The sequence below is a fragment of the Hetaerina americana genome, unplaced genomic scaffold (genome assembly GCF_022747635.1).
Source record: "Hetaerina americana unplaced genomic scaffold, ioHetAmer1.1.p SCAF_4, whole genome shotgun sequence".
In the NCBI taxonomy this organism is placed as follows: domain Eukaryota; kingdom Metazoa; phylum Arthropoda; class Insecta; order Odonata; family Calopterygidae; genus Hetaerina; species Hetaerina americana.
Genome location: NW_027286985.1, coordinates 17,025,093 through 17,049,322, shown reverse-complemented (window position 1 = coordinate 17,049,322; position 24,230 = coordinate 17,025,093). Strand labels below are relative to the sequence as shown.

The following is a 24,230-nucleotide window of genomic DNA, read 5'->3' as shown; positions in this document are numbered from 1 at the left end:
TCCCTCAAACCCAGCCAGATAAACCACCGCCCGTCCGTTTATCCGGGAAAAATAAATTATACTACTTTTGGGACAGACTTTGTATGACTTGGTCAACAGAGGATAATTTGTGGACGAACTAGAGGAATTTGGGCTCAATAATAAGTCCCAGAATATCATCCAAGACACGGCAACATCTCGCGGGTCACATGTAGGGAGATGATATCGACCCCATTTGAGACGAAGACGGAGGTGAGACAATGAGATGGGCCTTCGCCAACTCTCTTCAACCTAGTGCAGGAGAGGGTAACGAGGTCGTGGTAGATGACGCTAGAATTGGAAGGAATTGGAGGGACGTATGATTGGGCAAGAAGAAAGGCCCAAAGAGAACACAGCTTGACCTCTTCAGATGACCTCACATTGATTAACAGAGAGAGAGAGAGAGTTAGCCAAAAGAATGCTGGCATTTCTGCACGAAACAGCTATGAAAACAGGAGTGAGGGTATCGTGCATAAAGACAGAATACGAGATCGAAAGCGACAAAGGGAGTGGAGATGTAAGAATTAAGTGAGGAAAAATCTGCTATGACAACAGATTCGAATACTAGGGAGAATGGATTTAAACTAACGGACTGGATAAGGAGGTGAATAAGCTGGATACGTCATTTAACGTAGGCTGACCGTAGGGAAGTAAAGATCGACGCTAAACTGAGGCACTAAAACCCGGTGATGAAACCTCAAGCGTTATATGGATCCGAATGTGGGACAATGTGAGATGGGGGTAGTGGAGAAGAGGGAGGAAGAGATCCTGGGCCTCAGAGGAACCCTAGCCGAGATTTGGAAGGAGAGGAGGAATGGAGAATTATACCGGAAGACGGAGACGATCACTAAGACCTTGCTCAAAAGGAGGTTGACATTCTATGGAGAACCGAGGAGGATAGAGGATGGCAGGTTCACGAAGAGGATCTTTCTCGTATGTGAGGGGATTGAAGACGACTATCATGTGGGTTCCATTAGTGTGGATACAACTGAGCGAAGTAGAAATTATTATTATTATTTACATTTAGTTACAATTAGGCAAATGGCCCGCTGGCAACGGTCCAGTAATACACCCTTATAATGCACGAGAAAAATATGTATGAATAGAATTGTTTGAGGCGTCACTTTGAGGAAGAGATTCATATCGGAAAAGAAAATATTTTGTTCTTCAACATAAATTCCAATATATAGTATATGGAAGAACAAAGTATTTTCTTTTCTGATCCGAAACAGACATGAAACAAAATGCGTTTAAAAGCAATGGCACTTAAAGATTCTCGAATTTTCCAACCGTAGCTGTACTCTCCCATATGGTTTTAATAAATAAAATAATATAATAATCACCGACAAAAAGGTTTATTACCCAATCTTTTGTCCTATGGCTGCTTTAAATCTATTCTTAAAACGCATACAATTTGGCGGAAAGGGCTCAAACAACCCTCTAGGCAGCTGGTTCCATTAACAAATACTTCTGTTTAAAAATGAATATTTTTATTTGTTTTTTTGTTCTCTTATTTTTATTATAAAAACTATGGTTGTTTTTTTCCTCAAAACTTGGTTTTTCTATCTCCTTCCATTAATCTTCCTACACTTCATCATATTTAACTATTCTGTCCATCACTTCTAACCTATCCCTTAATGGAATCCAGGTTCTCAATAGTAGGAAATACAAGGAGGTGGTGAATGGCCTCGTTTGAACTGACTGAAGGAGAGAAATAGAAGGGTAATGAAAGATTTCGAAAGACGGATGGTGAGCGAGAGAAAGAAGAAACACTTGGAGGGAAGGAAAAGGGGACCCAAAGCGAATGACTGAAGCATCAGATCGAAGAGTTCAAAGCCATTCAAAGAAGTTCAAATTCGAGAGAAGAACCTTAATGATATTATCCATATTTCTGAGAGATAATTCATGAAATGTCATCAAATGGAGGGCGTAAGCCTGACTCGTTGCTGAGGAAGGTGTTTGGGAAGACAGGAACACTCATTTCGGTAGCAAATAAATGCCAGTTTATATTTTATTGATACATGCTACAAGTTAGTAATAAAAGTTGCAACATTTTTCTAATTTAATTATTAAAAAAGAGTAATAAATCTTTGGAAGCTAATACTATATAAACTAATCGCTTCAAATTTTATCTGAGAATTGCTTCAACAAAAGCCAAACGTATTTAGGTCAAGGTACCATATTCCTCTCGGTAAAACGTGGGAAGTCGTGTGTATTTTTCACTAAAGTTAATATAATATAGTATATTTGTCAATTATTTATTTTTTAATTGGAGCAATAGTTCATTTTTTAAATAATGTTTTTACCGAAGCTACCAGCATCGTCCATTTGATACCTTGTTGAATATACTTTGTGGAAGGACTAATTAAGGGAAAATTAGCAAAGAAGGTGAAGTTATTAGAGCCTTCAAAGATAAATATTTGTTTAAAGATGCTTCAGTGTAAGTTTTAGATTGCTCAGGAGATATTTGGCTCGTGGGCAGAACCGTTGTAAGGGTACACGGTCGCCAAAGGTCCCGTTGATTCTCCTCGGCTTAAATTTTTCTGAGCACACTTCGTTAATTCTTTTAAATTTACTCTTTCTCGGTATTTTTCTTCTTTTAATATTTACTTCTTTAAAGGATTAGTTTTAAATCCTATTTTATATTCGTTATTTGCTTCTCTTTAATTTCAATACTAAGAATATTACTTACGTGTCGGTAGTGACGGTTGGCTCATTCAGCCAATACCTAAAACTCCACTTTTATTGGAGAAAAAACTGTTCCGAGCCATTGCGAGAAGGAATAACTAATATATTATGACAAGGACTCGATAAAAATTTTAATTAAAAAAGAATGTATTTTAAAAACATTTAAACAATATTTTTTACTGAGAACAGGCTATTAACAAAAGGTACCAATAGTTATTATGTGAATAAAGGTGTACTTTGCGATCCACACGTACAATATAATACGATTAAAATACAGAGGTTGCCTTGTTTTGAAAAGATCGAAAGCCATTGGAGGGAAGAACGTTAAGAAATATACACGTCTCTCGAACCTCTTCGTCTCCGATTATTATTTCAGTTGGTGCATTTCTAATAATGTAAACGGAATTTATTCTCTTAGATCCTGAAAGTTCCTTCACTTTCCTGTTTGGCACGCCCATTTCGCCGTCTCTATAACCCTCCATATCCTCACACTGCTCACAATGCTCTCTCCTCCATGTTTCTTTTACCCAATTAGTTCATCGCCTAGTCCATTGTTTGACGCTTTGTACTTCCTTCTCATTATTTTTTGTCCTCTGACTACCATTTCCCTTTCTCATCCAACTTCTTATCAAATCCATGGCCTCCTTCCCCTTTTTCTATCTACCATTCCATTTGTATCGTTCGCTGCTTTCTTTATCTCCTGTTTGGGATAATCTCTGAGTTATTCTAGTGTACCCATCCCCTAATCCTCTCTCAGAATCGTAACAACTATCTCCGGATACTTCTTCCTTTTATTTATTCATTCAAGTGTCACCGAAACGGCATGAAGGTTTTATTGAATTGGCTGGCACAATAATCAATGAATCAATAATTAATGGACAGTTGTTAAATAACAAATTAAAATTAATTAAATAATGGAACAAGGGGACTACTTCGCACGGGTTCCATTATCTAAATGGCAATTAAGAAGCGAGCTGAAGATAGTAGATGAATCGAAGAGATCCAGGGAATTATGGATAGAGAGTTATAAATGGTGGGAATGCGGTAAAAAAGGGAACGCTGCGATATGGAAAGACAAAATTTTGGCATTTGTAGGAGAATCTTGTTACGCGTGGGTCAAGAAGGAACACGGGTCGAGAGAAGAGGAAGACGGTTGTTGGAGTGGAGAGATACTTTCACGATGCTGCATGACTTCATACTCGTATCAGATTAGGCACGGCGTTTGGAGAGGTGGGAAATGACGGCAGCATGACATGAAATCACGGGTTGAATTTTTGTGGGAGGGAATGCGATAACGGGCAATGGAGATAGAGGAATTAACAGGCCGGCTGGGTAGCTCTAAAGTTGAGGAGCAGTCAGTCGACCAATTCGGTGTACTGAGTTCTAAAATGGGGAGGAGCCAACCAAAAAACACCTGTTTAAGAGTAGGAGGATCTTGAACAGCGGTGCGACGGTTAAGTAGGCCAACTACTCATACAGGCATCGAATGACGCATAATATTGTTAATAAGCTTTTGGAATTCAAGCGGAATCATTGGCATAACAAAAAACCCAGCAACTAATAAATAAACTATGTGCGCATATTCAGTACTTCCGGGCTTTTGTATTTTTAGAATTACAAGTTACCAATTTATATTTCAATTTAATTCCAACAGAAATCCCTGATATTTAAAAACGTCATGTTTGTTTCAATTTCAGATCTTATATTTACATGTGAATATCATATGCTGTTATGATAAAATGAAACTGATATTGTTTCCAATATCTTGCCATTTCCTGGGCCCTCATATATTGCCGTAGCGTGGTTTTCTTTCTAGTGCTTGAGATGTAACATAATAATATAGCATGAGAAATAACTACCTATTCCTTATGTGACAGCAGGAATAAGCTCTGCTGACTGGATTAGCACAGCTGGTAGCCAAGCCAAAAATTATCACTATGATCGCGGGTTCCGGGCATGACTTTTGTGGTTGTCTACGGTTTTTTATTTGTGCTATTTATTGATACGAAATAACTTCAGCCAACAATGCAAATAAAAATTGGTTAATTAATACAACTTTAGTTGGAATGGTAGCCTAATGTTACGGCAACCATATACTAGGATTAGCACAATCGAAATATCTGCCTCGTGTCTTCTCATCATATCGATACTTTTTCACAACGAGGGTCTATAATGAAGATGAAATACGCATATTTACAAAGAAACTCCAAACTTAGCACATCTTAGCCCGTTTGGAACATCTAGTTACCTTGCGAGTCATATTTCATTTGGATGTTCAATGCATGAACATTGACTTACGAGTCACGTATGCCAATTTTCAATATCGCTGGAAAGTGGGATACGTCCACGAAAGTGTGAGGACATTATATCTCGTCGCCCAAATTAGCTGAATAGACGTCATGACTAATGGTAGCCTTGGCCCAAAATTTGTATTAGAAGGTCCCTCAGCGAGTTTGCAGGTATAAAATAAACCCGGCCCTTGGAGATTGGGCAGCTGTAATCTAGAAATGATGCGGCATTAAATACACAATTTAGGGTCATGGACAAGTTGCAGCAACACTATGAATTGAAGGTGTTGATAGAATTATAATTAATTGTAAGAAAGAGGTGCACTTAGTTTTGCCTAATAAAGACGTGCATTTGCGTGTGTTTTATATAATGTAAACGAATTATTCCACGTTATAAAGGCAACGAAAACTTAACGGCTACTAGAGAGGAATCCAGTAGGCTTAATATTCCTACGCCAATAGAAAAATAGAATTGTTTTCCTTAATTATGGATACTTAACTCGTTAATGCTTGTTATCACTCGCGACACGTTTATCGCACTTAAGGTTCGAGGCCAGCTCATAGCGAGTGGGTCCGACATCACCAATTTTTCTCGAAATATAAATGCATTTGCTAGCTGGCAAGCAAAATTGAGTGCCCGCAGACGGGAGGCAGCTCTCAAGCATTGTAGATAAAATAACCGGAAACGTTATCGCTCCCCTTATATCAGGGGTGGCCAATGCGCCAAACGTGGCGCATTGGGTGATTGCATATGACCCCTTGCATCCTTGCGCTCACTTATTGTTTTAAATAAGTATCATAACTGAATTCATCCTGATATTTACAACACCAAAGTGGTCTCAGTTCAATTCGTACAGCCTTCGGTAATGTTTAACTTCTCGGTGTCTGAAACTTAGAATAGAATTTTAGAGATGCTAAGATTTAAGACGGGTAAACAAGCGTACGAATAATTTAATCTATGTTGCCATTGTGCGTTCCTGTTCAAACGATCGTAAACACCGCGCCCTAGCAACACACGTGCTTGAAGTTACGTGCGAATGAGCGGCGAGAATTTGATTTGATCAGTCAGTTCTGAGTGAGCCATCGTGTCGTGGAGGTTGAAGCAGTGTTTTATTGAGTGTACTAGCGTGGCTTTTGTATTGAGAGTAATTGAAAGACAGATTAAATATTAAAAATATTTTACGTTTGTCAGAAACTGGAAGATCTTCTCCATTCTTGTGCTTTCTATTCTCTAGTTTTGGATGAATCAACATGATTTTGCACAGTTAAACATTTTTATGAAAGGACTGATGATAATTTTAGTGTCTTTGAAGGACTTGCCAGTCTGGACTCATTGCATGGTAAAACAAGGGGATCAGGCATATTTGAAAAGGTGCAATCATGCCTAGATGATCTAAAATTAGATTAAAACAAAATAATCAGTGTGTGTACTGACAGAGCGGTATCAATGATAGGTAAAGTGGTGCTGCAACTTTGCTTGAAAATATTTTAAAACTTCCTATACTGAAATATCATTGCATTGTACACCAAGAGACACTATGCGAGAAGACTTTAAATTTGTAGCACGATATGTTGCCAGTTGTGAAATTTATGAATAAAATTAGAGCAAGAGCATTAAACAGACGAGAATTTTGTTAATACTGTGAATTTTTAAATTTGGAATATGGTGACCTTATCCTTCATTGTGAAATGCGCTAGCTTTCTAGCGGTGAGGTTCTGATTAGAATATGTAAATTGAAAAATGCCGTTTCTAATTTTTTGGAGCAGGAAAATTAACTACCTGATGAAAGAACCCTATTATTTGACAGTAGCTGGCTATTGAGTTAGTTTTTTAATTAATGTTACCAGACATCTCAATGATCTAAATTTAAAATTACAAGGCAAGAATAAATTATTTCCTAACTAAGTAAATAGCATCAGTTCATGGAAAATGAAATTAAAACTGTTCATCTCCCAGTTATAAAATAAGTATTTGAGTCACTTTCCTCATTTTAGAAAGCAGAGTGAATGAGTACTGCGGATAATAGCAGTTTGACTAAATATAGTGAAAAAATTGATCAAACGCATTTTCACTCAGTAAACAAAGCGTAATGTAAATGCTTAGTAACTTACTAATAGAACTAATTGATTTAAAAACAAATTAATTCTTGAAAGTGAAATTTGATGTGCTTTTTCCTGATCAAAATGCCTCTGACATGATTAATTTCTGGCATTCATTACTCAGTGAACATTTTCCAGAGCTAAGAAAATATGAAAAAAGTTATATATCCACTTCGGGTGGATATACAGAACAAGCAAAATTTCAAACAATAATTATTTATTTTAAAATTGTTGCTTATGTAAATAAGGATACTTTTATTTAAAAGGGCTACCCTTGTTATAAATCATATTTCAGGACTCGTGAAGGATTCTCGGGTCTTCCACCGGGTCAAGGGTTCCATATTGGCCGACGTTTCGATGCCCGACTCGTGCATTGTCTTCAGGGTTGATGGCTGCCATTCCGTATTTGGCCGTCTTATATACCTGAGCTCCCGCCTCAGGTGACCTGTGATTGGCCCGAGGAGGGGGGACCTCCTGATTGGTCGCCGGGCAGTTGTGGTCTGTTCCTTCCTTTCTTTACTTGGTTTAGCAAGGCTATTCCCTCAGCAATGCATGGAAACCGGTGCTAAACCAAGTAAAGAAAGGAAGGAACAGACCACAACTGCCCGGCGACCAATCAGGAGGTCCCCCCTCCTCGGGCCAATCACAGGTCACCTGAGGCGGGAGCGCAGGTATATAAGACGGCCAAATACGGAATGGCAGCCATCAACCCTGAAGACGATGCACGAGTCGGGCATCGAAACGTCGGCCAATATGGAACCCTTGACCCGGTGGAAGACCCGAGAATCCTTCACGAATCAAATACGCCGGGAAAGCACCAGATCTTACTTCATATTTCAGGACTCCTTCTAACATGTGTCTTTTAAAATGGCGTAAATAAATTAATTCGCTTAGGCGATTGAGTTATTCCTTTTCCTCCCTAAAGAAAAAGCAGATCTCTATTTACCACCTGAAACGTGAAAGGAAGAAGGTTAAAAGCTTGTTTGAGTTGTATAGCGCATGTGAACTCGTTTGTGAAAAAATTGACGCATGTTATGTTTAAGGTTTGCCACCACTGCCTTATACGCTACAATCATTTATGCAAAACTACCACGCACTGTATTTTGATGTTTCTAGGGAAATCAGAAGTGTTACTAGTCAAACATAGTTCCAGGGGATTTAAATCTTAATAATTGAGCCTGCATAAATATTTTCTATTAAAAAATCCAACGGAGTACGGTATAGGGTTTCTTGGGACAATGGCAGAAACGAAATTGAATCAGATTGAAAAAAACGTCGGAAAATAATGTTTAATTGCTATGAATGATATTTTGACAGTTTGATTTGATAATTATGTGATCATTTCAATCATCAAAGCACTGTATCAGCTGTATGACATATAGTGACTTCTAAAAGTTTGGAATTTTCGAGGCTACTCTAGCACCGTTGTTAGCATGGCATAGTAAATGATTTAACTGAAATACTTTTAGAAAGTTGAATTCCCTTTCCGGATTACCTTCACATCGAAAGGCAATTTCAAATTATTCAATTTTAGAGTATTGAACCTTGGACGATGAAAATGAGTGTAAGAGTGAGGCTCGCAGAGATGGGACATGCGAAATCTCTTACTCGGGACGCTTACATCCGTTGGTAATCGAAGCTAAGCATGGGAAAAGAGTGCAGTGCTTAATTATTGGCCAATATATGCAATGTAAACCCTATCTTTATTTAAGAACCCACATGCGAAGAAAAAGTCCAGTAAAAGATATATTTTACGATACGTACAATTGACTTATTCTGCCGAATCACCTCCAACGCCGATAAAGAAAAGAATATCTGGTTTCTCCATCATCACATTACACATTTAAGAACATGCCTAATTTTGAGAAAAGTCGTCAGAGATAAATTATACCGCTTCGATTATAAGTCAAATTGTGAAAAATACGCAGAGATAAGATAGGTAAAAAGCTGTTGTTTCTCGTGTTAGAAAGTTTTGACGTACTTTGATAACTGATGCAAAAAGATGTTTAACCTAAAAATCTTCATTATTTTTTGATTAATAATTATTTACTTTTTGCTACCTCTTCTCCACTGCTATTCTTCTGTCACCTCTGTCAAATGTATCCACCTTGTAAATTGGTTGCAATCAGGTTGAATATCTAAGTATCATTTTTGTAATCTTTAACTGACTTCTGCTGGAGAGAACCACACGCCGAGTAATATCTATTCATTTGATTGTACTAATTAATGGAAATTCCTGGATTTGCATGGCAATTCGATGGCTAACAAGTTTTCTTCCATTGAGAATAATAGAGGATGAAATTGAATGTGAAGTCTCTGGGGGAATATAAACTCGGTTAGTTCACATATTCGATTGTTAGCTGTAACGAAATTTATAATTTATTGGTGAGCCCTACGCCACATCTGAAAATTATGTGCAAACACTTTGTGTGTAGTATAAAGACGTTTAGAGTACTTTAAGCCACTTCAACAGTATTTACTCGGCAGTCAATACCTTCCTGTGTATTCTAAATGTATTTGAAGACCTCAACATACATTAGAAGGAATAAAGTAAACCAATGATGATTGTGGCGAAGTGTGGTTAGACTGTATTCGAATTTAAGCAACTGTAAGTTTTAATTAATGATCCACTAGCAAAGATATTAGCGCATTGAAGGTTTCATATAATATTCAAAGTCCTAATTTTGTTTCAAGTTTACATTTTGTGCAATGATTTTTTACATGTTCCACTTGGGGATTGAAAGTGGTTTGAACTTTTGCTTTCAAATATTCTCGTTGTTAAAAATAAAACTCTGTACATAAGTCTCCGAGATTCGAACCCGCAAATGAGAAAATACTGCGTGCGTATTCAGTTTTGAATAATGTTAATGCCTTGTCATTATTCGTTACTCATTAAACGGCGAACGAATACATATCATATCGATTCGAGATTGTCCCCCGATTCCGACCGGGAGTGTATTGGTATGAAACATTAGCAATGAGTGAACCCATCCTAATTGATGAAAATTAAATAGACTCAAAATGGACGATCTATATGAGGGGAAATGGGTCAGTAATATGCTTTCACAGCTTTTTAATGCACGGCATTAAAAAGCTGTGAAAGGGTAGGTAAATTGAGATGGTTCTTCTACTTATTATGCAGAATTTTCTTTTTTACAAAAAAAATTTCAAGAATGAATTCTTTTATTAGGTTTTTGGGTGAAGGTCTGGGAGGAAGCGAATCGAAAACAGGTAATCTCTGTGGAAGATGACCTCCACTCAAGGTGACTTGGTTTCACAAGGAGTTTGGACTGAGGATTCACATGCAGAAAGCTGGTTCCACGCCCGATATTTGATATGAACAAAGTCATCTGCTGATACGCACGTAGAAGGGAGTGGTTGCGTCAAGTGCAATTAGTATTAGGAGCTTTTAATGCAGCAATTAGCTGAATAATTGACTATTCTAAGGGATGCAACTTGCGAAAAAAGAAGGAAAGGCTCTACGGGGCTCAATGCAATAACTTTTATATAGAATGTAAACGACTTAGGTTCAATCTATTGAAGCCAAATTTAAACGGAACTAACTGTTCTGCTCTTGGAAATGTAAGTAAAAAAGTAGGAAAGATTGATAGCATAACCGCATTTTTCACTGTAAGTGAATGGATTGAAAAAAATATGATATCAAAGTTAGGAACTGTCGCAACTTTGGATGAAATTATACATTTTAGCTTTAGAAATTATTTACTTTTACCAATATACCAAGGTCGCACCGCCTCTAATTGCCCTTAAAAGGGAAGGAACTCCATTAAGTGTTAATATGTGGAACCCAGGATAAAGAACATCGACTATTTCCTTCAGGAAATGCCTCGTAGGCGTACGCTGCTAATAACCATAACCTGTTCCGTTTAGATTATAGGAAGACATTTCTTCTTAGAAGGTCAATAAATACGAGAATTTAAGGAAATATAATTTATATCTCCATAAGAATTATTAAACGCTGGTCGCGATAGCATGTAACAATTGAATTTTCTTTAATTTGGATGTTAAAATTCCTATGTCATTCCCGAGATTACATTTAAGCTTATGTATGAATCAAAAAAAATATATACTTGAGTCCTTATCGGGAGGAGTATGCGATATTTGAACATGAGTATCGACACGCAATTTTGCAATACGACTGAATATTTTGAATTTCTCCCCCCTTCATTAAGGATGATATGTGAAAGCTAAAGAACCATTCTAACTCGGCTTAGGCCTCTTGTCTCTAACCAGCCGCACGGTTATAAAGATGGCCCTTTCATGTTTCTATCGTTTGCGCAAGTCAATAAAAAAATATTTATTAGACAAGCTGGGTAAATGCAATTCATTAGTATTACGCGTAACTAATGAGATTAAGGCACAAAAAACCGATGATAATGGTATTAATTATTTGCCCTACTCACCATGAATACCATTAATCACACGAAGTCCGATAGCGATTGTCAAGAGTTTATCTGTCCAAGGACTTCCGATAACGCAGATTTGACTTTTAATCCATTGGGTGTTCAAGGGACCGAAAAAATGACCCTAATGGCTGAGGTGGAGTTTGATCCCGCAAGCATTGGGTCCGTAGGTGGGCGCGTCACCTATATGAACACACCAACTCTGCGTATGGATTGGCATGTACCAAATATAAAGAAACCCCAATACCGTTTTTAAGAACGATCTGGATACTCCTGGTGTACGTCACACGGAAGTTACAGATGTCGTTCCAAAACGTATCATGAAGGGGACAATAGATCGCGATGGGTTTCTGGGATTTTCCAAATATTTCAGTTCCGTTGAAATGTACGAGCAATGCTCGTATAAAATATTAAATTCCATTCAAACCTCGAAATCGTCATAAATGAATTGTATCTTTCCACACGATGGTGTAGACCTTGAGTCAAACGTCGGCTTTGGCGATAGAATCTACTTAATCCTCTTGAATGTAAGAACTCCTCCCCCTTATACCATTCAACTAGTTATATCGTAGTAGCGACATAGCTGATCTACCAGCTACCTTCTGCTCCTGCTTGACTTTGATAAAATAAGCTTATAGATTTGATTATCACGTTCATCTTTGAATTCTACGGTGTAGTTATCTAGTTTGAAATGATTTGGTTCACCATCCGTCAATTGAACTCGTTAACGTGCTTATCAACGAGTCATGTGCAAGTTCTTGGACGAGGATAAACTATTGCGGCAACGTGAAGAGACTTGTAGAACGTGAAGAGATTGTATCTTTCCACACGATGGTGTAGACCTTGAGTCAAACGTCGGCTTTGGCGATAGAATCTACTTAATCCTCTTGAATGTAAGAACTCCTCCCCCTTATACCATTCAACTAGTTATATCGTAGTAGCGACATAGCTGATCTACCAGCTACCTTCTGCTCCTGCTTGACTTTGATAAAATAAGCTTATAGATTTGATTATCACGTTCATCTTTGAATTCTACGGTGTAGTTATCTTGTTTAAAATGATTTGGTTCACCATCCGTCAATTGAACTCGTTAACGTGCTTATCAACGAGTCATGTGCAAGTTCTTGGACGAGGATAAACTATTGCGGCAACGTGAAGAGACAAAATTAGATAATTAACCCTTAATTCCTTTGTAATTCAAGAAACTTCATGCAATTGTTTCATTTTTTGAGTGGCTTTTTTCGCATAAAAAATGCGCTGAATTTCTGAGTGCAAGGGAATAGAAATCTTTCAATGAATGTTCTATAAGTGAACACGTATTTTTATACATAATAAAAATTGAGAATTAGGAAATTTGGAACTTAAAGAAGACCCAGCGCGCAACATTTTTGCTATTTCCTTTGATTTTATTTATTTTCAACTTTTCACTCTTCTTAATTGAAATCGTTTTGTCATTTTAAATTACTTAATCATTATTTCAGTACCTTCGTAAATCATCAGGTTCCGCTTGATTTCCTTGACTCCATTTTCATCATAGCACTAACTTATAACAATGCCATCACTTGATCCTTAGTTTCCATTTTACATTTAAGCCTTGATCTTTACCTTTCCCGAACGCTTTTGCTTCATATGCTTAAGCTACCTTCTGCGCCCTCAGGTTATATTCCTATCAAATTGTAATCTTTCCCTTGAAATGGTCTTTGAAACTCACGAACACTCGAGTTAATTGGGTGAAATCACATACGCGGAAATTTTCGGCCGACGCAAAATCTACAGAATGAGGAAACTGCTGGGAACACCCCCAGCTGATCTAATTATTTCTGTCGTTCTCTTAGTCAGTATGAATGTTTTGGATGAAGTGAATCAACGGGGGTGGTTTTCCTGACTTGTAATGTTACGACATCGGACATGGTGTTAGTCTAGAAATCACACCATGAATCAGATTCCTTATTCTAACCCCTATTTTTAGGACCTCTTCAGTTGAATGTCATTCTTTTGTTTAGTAAAGCCAGCGGAAATTTAAAATAGCCATCGTGCTGTCGGACTTAATTCCAAGGCTTAACTTTACAGTCATACAAGTTATATTGTGTTCAATTGCGATGCACAATATCGCTCTGCAATTCGAACCAATCTGCGATGCGGTGTACCCGTATATTTGACATGCGGGATAATTCATTGTCAATATCCACCCTCGGTTTATAACAAATATTGCAGTGATGCGGACGGTGATCGGGTATCTTGAGCTTGTTTTTTGCATCGGTAGGATAATATAACGCTAATATCGTTCACCGAGAGATAAATTTGGGCGGTAGCCTAATAGTCATCCCTTAAAATGTCTAATCACACCACCATGGTTCCATGTTTTCCGCTTCCATTGAATAGTCGATTTATCAACAGTTCTACGAAATTAAATTGCACTTAGGTGCTTGCAAAAGACCGCGTACTCACATTCCTCGCGTTGGGATTCATTTAGTGGGCGGTAAATCCGGAAGATCGTCATTCGGGAAGTCGTGCGACGTGATTCGCGAGTGAGAGATACGCACGCCGCGGAAGAGGAGGGGAAGGGGGCTTTATGTAAGCGGGACCCCCGTCACAATTATTTGACTGTCTAAAGCGAGGTGCAGAATTCGCTTTCCTTCTCCCGGCGTTTCCCTTTGATGCCCCCGTCCCAGGCCTTAACCTTCATGATAGGCCACTCATCGAGCATCCAGGGAGAGAGAGATGGATTGAGGAAGGGAGAGATTTTTTCCAGCCATGTAATCAAGGCGCACTCTTCCCTTTGCGGCGAGCCAAGGTTTTAACTAGGATCGTCGAACAGGCTCAGCTGAGCTCTCTTTCCAAGCGGTTCGTGAAGCAGGAACAAAGTAGAGTTACCATCGAAATCTTTTCTCGTCATGCAAAGCTTGAGTTTGCGCAGGCATATTCCTTCCTCCGGAGCTTGGAATTCACCTGATAATAAAACTTCGTGGACGCTTCATTCTTAGTGCCCACCGACTCCTCCTCAATTCTCAACCCGTCTAGTTATCTTATTAATCCCCTTCCCTCCGGTGTACTTTTTCATTATCACCTTATTCCTTTATGGCTCACATTATCATCTAATCATTCACGCTCTTGCGACGTTTTTCCAAGTGCGTGTCCTTTCGGAGGTCAAATACTTGACTGAGAGAGTCACAAATAAAAATATAATCACACGCGTCGGCTTATATTCATGCCTTATAATTAGGATAGTTGAATATTCATATGAAAATTCAATCTAAACAGAAGCCTAAGTTGGAGAGACTTTGAAATATTTTCATTGTCTCAAGGAAGGCGCCAACCAAAAATATTCATGCCAGTTGTAGAATTTCTGTCGGTACGAAAAGTTTCCTCAAACAAGGCAAGAGATGGTTTCCCAGCAATAGTACTGTATAATCACAACGAATATAGTAGAGCCCATGTATTCGCGACAATTATAATTCGAGCCTCAAATTGTTGTAATTAGCACATCACTCCGATGCTCGTATCACAATAGACAACATGGTGATGTGGTTGCTCCAACTCTTCGTAGTCCTAGTGTCCAATAAGAGTAAAGAAATCCGTCCATTAAGCATCTTCATGGTGGTGGTTATTTTTAGGCCACTTTCCTTCTCTGCATGCCAATAATTAAGATCAACACAAAGGTGGCGACAAATATTTTGCTTGATTTTTTGTGTTTGCTCTAAGTGAATGGAAGATACGAAGACACTTTTCGTTAAGAAAAATAGCCAGATGGTGAACAAAATCTCCGTCCGTTTGTAATATTTTTCCTGTTCTATTTACTTAATCTCTCACTAAATGCATAAAATGGAAGGTATCGTTTAACTATGGTCAGCCTCTAATAATGTCGAGAAACGATGGGGACTCGACTAAATCAAAATTTCAGCTGGCTTATCTGGCTGAATATTAGTATTATGTAGACTCTCAGACATCTAATGGTAGGTCAGAGAAAACTAAATTTCTATATCGTCAAGGTTCATGCCGTTTTTTGGGATTAAAATTTAAAAAGGAACAATATTTTTGATTTCCTCGATGCAGAAATATTGAAAGCAGAAGAGGATCAGAACTTTCAGAATCGTTCAAAGCAGATGTGTGAGTTATACAAAATATTGTCAGAATTGTTGCAGAGAGAGAGGAGCGGGTTGAGTGGGAGAAACCAGGGCAATAGAAGGGAAATTTTAGGGATGTTGGACAATGGCGCTGAAGGAGGACTGAGAAAATCAACGGAACATTTTTAATGTGCAAAATTGGTGGCATTGTCTCGTAAAAATTGTTGTGACGATGAATTTCGTTCCAACTCCAAACTTTTGACTTTTAATACCTCTAATGAGAGATTTTAACACAGATTCACCTGAATCGGGTAGCGAAATAATTCATGCTAAGTTTGTCACTCGGTGATTGTTTCTTGAGCTAAAAATATAAGAATCGCCTCCAATCTATTTTTTCAAATTAAGTTTTCTCAAATATGTTGATGCAAATTTGCTCAAATTTTATTTTCTTTCTTAATCCTGGGTGTCAATCGGTACTATGAAAATTTAACCGTGGGAAACCGGTTACGTAAGCATTAGGCCGCATTTTGGGCGAGATGTGTGGGGATTTTCAATGGGCTAGTTTCATGCAAGACATAACTCTAAGAATGACCTGGCACTCCGTTCAGTCTAGTTCCTTTGTTCCATTAATAGAGAATATCACTCAAGTTGAAAAACGGTTCAGGATTAACTAGGGAGTAAGTCCCGAGACCCGCATCAAAAAGTGAAAAGCTTTTTTAAAAGTATCCTGAAAAATATATTAAATCGAATACAATACTTTCAAATTCGTATATTGTGAAATGTCGGCAAGTAATAAATGATGCAACATGTATTTCCATGACCAGGTTCTGTGTACGCAAACTCCAAAGACTTGAAATATAACTTGCAGCTTTGTGAAACGGACCCTTGGGTCAAATTTCATTACCCAAACGAAATGAAAATTAACATGAAAGTGATTTAGTTATCTGGGATTTATCCTTGATGTTATATGCCACGAATTAACATCATAAAGTTTCTCAGAGCTGGAATACGCAAATATCACTCTTGGTTCAAATTTGTGCTTGAAGGGATTAATAGTGAGTCAGAGTATTTTTATTCTCTGTATATAGCTAAGAAATACATTAAAGAGCCACCGGCGTTCCGCGTTATATATATATATATATATATATATATATATATATATATATATATATATATATATATAATACTGGGACGGCACAATAGAAGACAAATAAAATAGCAAGATTTAAAAGGACACTCACACGGTAAATTGTTCGAGCTTTCGGCCTTCTCCGAGGCCTTCTTCAAGTAAGACTGAAAAATGTTGCTATTTTATTTGTGTTCTATTGTGCCGTCCCAGAATTGTGCTGCTCGTGTGTTTCCGTGTAATCGATATATATATATATATATATATATATATATGTATATATATATATATAATATATATATATATATATATATATATTATATATATATATATATATATATATATATATATAATATACTATATATATATATATATATATATATATATAAACCCTTCATGGGATCCCTGATTTTTATTAGCTTCTCTTCCAATTCGTCGTACCGAGAGAAAACAGTTTTTCCTCACGACTGGGCCAGAAAGAATGTCGTGACATACACTATTTAATGCTATTACCATTTTATGTGTATCGACTTAATTGCTGAAACTGAAAACGAATCCAAGGCAAACATTTGGAAAAAAATATTTTATTTCCAGACTTAAGGAAAATATGAATTATTAGGTCGAAATTTTAGATAAAAAATAGCATTCAAAACCGTCACTAAGTACAGGAAGTGCTAAAACGCACGTGGTGAGACTACTATATTTCGAGATTGATTAAGACTAACCTAGACTAACGATATGAGGTTGAGAAAAATACTCCTGGATCAAATTAAATAGAATTGTTTTATTATTTATCGCTAATAAGGTTGTACAAGTGTGGTCCTGCAGTAATTACTGGGAAGGATCCTTTTTATGGGCGCATATACTACAGGGTGCGGCGGTTATCTCCGGACAAATATCAATTGGAATTGCCCGCCACATTATAGTTCCACTGGAGGTCACGATTGGCCTCCTTGAAAGCTATAAGCATCTAGTAAACAGTCATAACCTCAAAATGGCCGACATGTTACGTACAAGTGCGGAGTACAATCGAGGAACCGTCATCATCGGAAGTGTTCGCGCTGGGCGTTCTCCCAGTGAAATAGTTCGATTCTTCGGGTACCCCAGATCAACGGTTTACGATATTGTGGCTAAGTAGAATCCTTCGGAGAAGCCTGTGGAAGGTTTCGCTAACCCGGTGAGGAAACCTCATTCGAGGAAATGCGTGTCACGAACTGCGGCAGTCGCCGAGAAAGCTCAGGCGCTGATTTCGGAGGACCCGGGGCGATCGCTGAAGAAACTGGCGTCAGAATTGAATGTTAGCGAGGGAACAATGCGTCGGATGGCAGAGGAAGGCCTACGATACGAGTCGTATACAATAAAGGAACGATAGTTGCTATCTGAAGCTGCCAGAACAAAGCGGATTACTCGCTGCAACCTGCTATTGTGTTCTCTAAAAAATGAAGCTTTGGGGCGAATTAGATTCTTTTCACATGAAAAAACGCGAAGATCAACCGCAGAAATGATCGCTGGCTCGCCCACGACTCCAAGGATGTCCCTATTGTTGCTCGGACAAAATTTCCGGCTAGTGTTCACATCCTAGGTGTTGTGTTCAGTTAGGGTGATATCATGCCGCCACATTTCTTCGAAACAGGACAAACTATCACAAAAGAAGTTCATCTGCAAATTTTGAAGACTGATGTGCAACCGTGGATGGTAACTGTGGCCTCGGGAACACAATGTGGCTTTGAACACGACGGTGCACCAGCTCATACGAGTCATTTAGTTCAAATCTGGCTCTCAGAAACATTGGCATGTTCTGGTCCAAGGAGTTCTGGCCATCGCATTAACCGGGCTTGAACGCCCTCGACTATTATGTTTGGAGCGTAGTCGAAAGAGTTACCAATAAGACGAGGCACCCTAATGTTGCATCTCTACGCACCGCTATCCCAGCAGCATTCGCGAATATGGATAGCGCTATTATAAAGAGTGCGTGCGATCGATTCAGGACAAGATTGGAGGCTGTCATTGCAGCTGAAGGGGTTACGTTGAGTAATGTTACCCATGACAGATACCACTACTTGTATGTTAAAGGAATTTCATTATTATTTGTATTTTTAAAAATAAATTTGAATTTAAACAAAAGTTTCATTTGTCCGAATTTAAGCGCCGCACGCTGTATACTCTCACGCTGACGAAGCAATATTTTAGTAGCAACCAAGGATATAAAAGCAATAAACTGATTTTAGAATAATTGCATGTCAGTTCATTCTGTATGCGGAACGTAATGGATGATGTCAGTTAATACGGCCAGTCAATACACGTAATTTTATATAAGTTAGATGTGACTTAACATGATTTTTGGTTCACTTCGAGATTTTCTAGGGTCTCGGAACTTAATAGGATGGCAAAACCCCGAGGATCCTCGGTAGTAACTTTTAAAGAACTTGGATGGTATGCATTACAAATCAACGCCACATATATAAAAATTATCTATTCAACAAAGGATACTACGGGATTGTTAAAAACCCTCGCATAATATTGACGCTGAAAGGAGTCAAATTTTAATATTTTTTGATCTTCCTATTTTGTACTATTTACCGTCGTGTAACCACAATGAATCCCAAACATCCTTTATTTGGCTTGCATTATACTTACTAGGGGTCCATAATGATGGGAGATTTGAACCCAAGACCATTTGATGAGCGATTTCGTAAACCTGACTTGCGCAGCCGGCAGATGAAATGTTTGAATTCCAAGTTATCATATACCAGGTATTGTAAGAACGCCCGTATCACCTTATTCAATTCTGCAACAAGTTGATTTATATATTAATTTTGAGATCGGAGTCATCATCTTGACCAAGTGAAACAATTAATCAGAAAATTCGAAGTTATAAATCGATTAGATTTTGTACAGCGATAAAAACTAACTGATTTCAAATCTCTGACCCATTAATACCTTAATGATAAGAAAATAATTCTATTGTTTCAGGCTTCACTTCGTGGAAGTATTTAATATCTATTCGGCCTGTCATCTCAGCTGTGTCCGCCCCTTCACACCTTCTGGCACGAAAATTAGACGTATTGCTACGAGATCTCACAGGTTTTAAACCTAAATATGGAGTTAAAAACTCTATAGAGCTAGCCCGAAAATTGAAAGATATTGATGTCCCGGAAAAAGCGAGGCTAGTCTCCTTCGACATTAGCAATTTATTTACTTACGTACCAATATCGGAAACTTTGCTTAGGGTGGAAGAACTACTCAAGGATTCCACCATTGCCCAAAATATCTCAGACGAATTGGTCCCCCTCATCAAAATGACAGTTAACCAGAATTATTTTAGTTTCAACCACACCCTTTACAGCCAAACGGATGGGTTAGCTATGGGTTCCCCACTGTCCCCCTTCCTAGCCGAAGTCTTCCTCAATTCTGTAGAAGAACATCTTTTTAATGCTGACAATCAGCATAACAAAAACGTGGGCTATTGGTTTCGTTACGTTGACGATATACTATGCCTATGGACCGGAACCAACCGACAGTTAGACTCCTTCCTTAATTTCCTAAACACTCTTCATCGGAATATCTCCTTCTCCATGGAAAAAGACTTCAACGGCACCATCAACTTCCTCGACTTGACAATCACAATTAGGGATAATAGACACGAATTTGCAATTTATAGGAAACCCACATATACAGGCCATATAATTTCTAATGATTCCGCACACCACTTTTCTCACAAACACGCAGCCCTCCACTCCATGATCCACCGCCTCCTACACATCCCCCTTTCCCCCAAAAACTTCAAAATTGAACTCGTGAATATCACTAATATAGCTACCAACAATGGTTTCAACCCCAAACTAGTTGACACATTACTGCGGAAAAAACAAAAAGCAATGGCCATAAAAAGCATTTTCGTATCACAGCCCGCAGTATCTAAAGATTTTAAGTGGTGCTCGATCCCGTTTCTGGGAGATCTTTCATATAGGATTTCCAACTGCCTACCCACCTCACTCAAAGCAGCCTTCTACCCACCCATAACCCTCTCCAAACTTCTAGCCAATGGAAAAGACACCCAGGATAGCCTTCTCAAATCAGGCATTTATAAACTGAAATGCGAGGATTGCAACAGCGTTTATGTCGGTCAGACCGGCAGGAATATCAAGTTACGAGTCAAGGAACACGCTAGGTGTCACAAAAATCAGAATAACAACTCTCTCTTCGCCAAGCATTTACTAGAATTCAACCACAGCAGTGAATTCGTCCCAGAGATATTACACACACTCCCAAAAGGATTAAAAATGGACGCTCTCGAGCAATTAGAGATTAGAAGGCACTTGGTGAACCCCAACACGACACTTTGTAATGAGCAATTATTCCCATACCCCTCCACACTCCTCTCCGAGAAATTAGCCTGGAAATGGTCAAAACAATCCATCAACGCACCTGCGAGCCCCCACCCCTCTCAAATCCTTCCAACCCACCCCGCCCCCACTCTGTCCTGAGGGTATATATGCTTGCTCTGTCTGTTTTGCAAATTTGTACCTGATGATGCCGCAAGTCGGTGAAACGCGTTGTACCGTATAACAAAATCTGTGGAAAAGTACGAGTCTTTCTTTCTTTTTTAGTAATGGATAAGAAAATAGGTGAAAATTCAGTTATTAGGTTAGATCGGGCGCACTAAAAGATGAAAATATACTATATTGATTTACATTTAAAACAGTATTGAAATTCGCGATTCTCTGTGATAATATATTATACGCCAATGTTACTTCTTATGCATAAACCAGCGCCACTATTCAGAGTTAAAAATTGAACAATATTCGGGATAGATGATAAAAAATAACTGAAATCATGCTAGTTCTATAAACGACCTACAATACAAAATTAAAAAGTATTATATTTTTCATTGTTGTACTCACTTAATTAACGTGTGCTTATTAAAATAATGAACTTGACATCCATTCCCTTTTTTAAATTCCACGTGCCACAGAATGTATACTTTAGTGAGCGAGTGATTTTCAATTTTTCGATTTCACCGGAAGCTAACTATTTTTTTGATGAATTAACCTAACCGTTAAGTTCCAATTCTGAAATTGTAACTACAAATGTTGCCTACGTGTATTCGTAATTTTATCGAGTCTACAAGAAAACGTCAGCATGTTTAGTTAAAAATAGGAATTTTAAGCTTTTTAGCATGCATCATTTTTGGGCCTGCATAAAAACAGGGAGCTCTTAAAACCCTAATATCAAAAAAATACAGCTTTTAATTGTTTATTACCAAACCTTGGTAGCACTGATGGTATACACCAAGCTGTCGGAAAGAATAGAGACCAAACTCCTTGAATTTTTATTTTAAGCACAAGTTTTTATTTTTCGTGTTGCTTTTAAAAAGTGCGTGTATAGTCCAATAAAATGTAAGTCATTTTCACCTCTTATATTTTTTTTATCAATGACAGACAAAATAACGAACAGTAGTCCTCAATAGGGCTCAGCATCTATTGGTTCAGATATTGGTTATTCAGATAAATTCAGACGATGTGAAAAGACAGCGTGCATATTACTCAGAGGACGAACGTCTTATTTTTACCTAGACGCTCCAAATAATGATTGAAATCAGCCCCTGGGTTAGTATTTCTGAACAGACAATAATTGTGCATTGCATTAAAAAAAAATTTTCGTAAAAATTTTTCGTATTAAATTCGTGTATGATATCTAAAATACTTCATTTGATCAGTATTTATTATCACCCCTTAAAGGCTAAAAGCGACATTTTTAAGGGCTACGTATAGGGCTACAAGTTTGATTTTGCACGCGTCAATGTATTAAGTAAAGATTACCATGCAACAATTTCAAAGTGTAAAAATCATTCGCCTTGAATGTGATTATAAGGTATTAGATCCCGGTCAAGGCGAATGATTTTTACACTTTGGAATTGTTGAACTTTAATGCCCATTAGCAGATGACTCCGTTAAAAGTTACTCTCACTGCATCTCATGTAGTTTCTTTGAATTTATTAAATAAAGATTTTGAGAAAAGACAATTCAAATAATATTATGGATGAAGTTTTATGTAGCTGAGAAACTCGAGGCAAGAAAGTGAGCGTATACCAGAAGCTTTAAAATATAGGTTTGGGTAATAATGGAAAAAATAAAATAGATAGAAAGGAAAACAAACTGGAGGTGCTTGTCGTAAGAAGACGGGAGAAATTTAAAAAATTCTGGAAAATGTATGCGCCCCGCATAACATTCCATTGCGACTCAAAATGCTCCGTTTGTGTCGCAAAACTGTCACTCCGCTGGGATTGTATGAAGACATGCTGAAACTGCGGATTTGAAGAACGGTTGCTCAGTGCTCATCCTACCTGAACCGAAAAACTATATTTCGGTCCGGTTCGCTGATACCAAATTTTTATATGCTCTTACAAAGATTCTAAGCACCATTGAAGACATTTCCAACGGAACGTTTAGACATTTTACTTGAATTTATATTGTTCCATTATCTCATCAGAACTTTCACTGTTCTTGATTTTTATGGAATTAGGCAAATAGCAGAAAACCATCCAGCAAAATAAAAGCAATCAAATGGCAAAAGCATCCGTTTTAAGGAAAGAAATTTACGGACCAGTTTGTTTAAACCGTGGCGTGTTTGTGGCTTCCGTTTATCCTTAATTTTCAATAATTTCAGCTTGAAAATTCAGATTTGAACTGTCTCTAATAAACTGTTCTCAAATGACTAATAATTTCGAAAACTATATACGTGTGTGTATCCCTGTTATTAGTTTTGAGCGATTATATTCACGATCCATCGCACATCTTTTTTTATCAGCCCTCTACCTACCTATTGCGTGAAGGAACCAATGGAAACTATTTTTTTCTACTCGTCAATTCGGTCCAAGAGAGTGAACTCACGCACGATCCGAAATTAGAATATAATTAAAATAGTCCTTGAACAGGAAAATTACCGGAAGTCTCTAATTTATCCTTCCGATATTATTGTCTCCTGTCAGATACTAAAGCGACTTGCACGCAAAATTATAGAATCATCACTACCGCTCTTGTGTCCAAATCCAGAAGTCACAGGATGCCGAATATTACGTTATGACCTGTGGTCTTCGTGTGAAAGAGTTCAAGTTTTGTAAAATGGCGTTTACAAATCTAACAAATCCAAGAATCGTTTGATGAAACTCAAGGGAAAAATAATGACTTGAAAAATTAATTAACCACTTTGGAAGAGGAAAATCATTTTGATCTAATGAATTCATCATTTTTATGTTCGATTCCTCTAGTCACACGTCGTCACGTCGTTTGCATGGCCAAGGCTTGAGGCACATCTTGCCCACACTCAGCGAAGCCCCTTTCTTAACCTGTAACCAATTCGATTTCCTTGTGTCAGCATTTCCCCTGTATTTCGGCATCCCTAACATTCTGGCATACAGAAAATAGGGCCAAAAATAGTCTTTGGTTGAATCTGTTTTCTATGAATGAGATTTTCACATTGAATGTGAAGTCGGCAATGAAAGCTTTTTATTCCTCTAAATAAT

General features: G+C 37.9%; 1 protein-coding gene across 1 annotated transcript in view; it reads right to left on the bottom strand.

Moving 5' to 3' along the window:
• slif (cationic amino acid transporter slimfast) overlaps positions 1 to 24,230 on the bottom strand; it is a 60,886-nt gene that overhangs the window by 34,615 nt on the left and 2,041 nt on the right. The window lies entirely within an intron of this gene.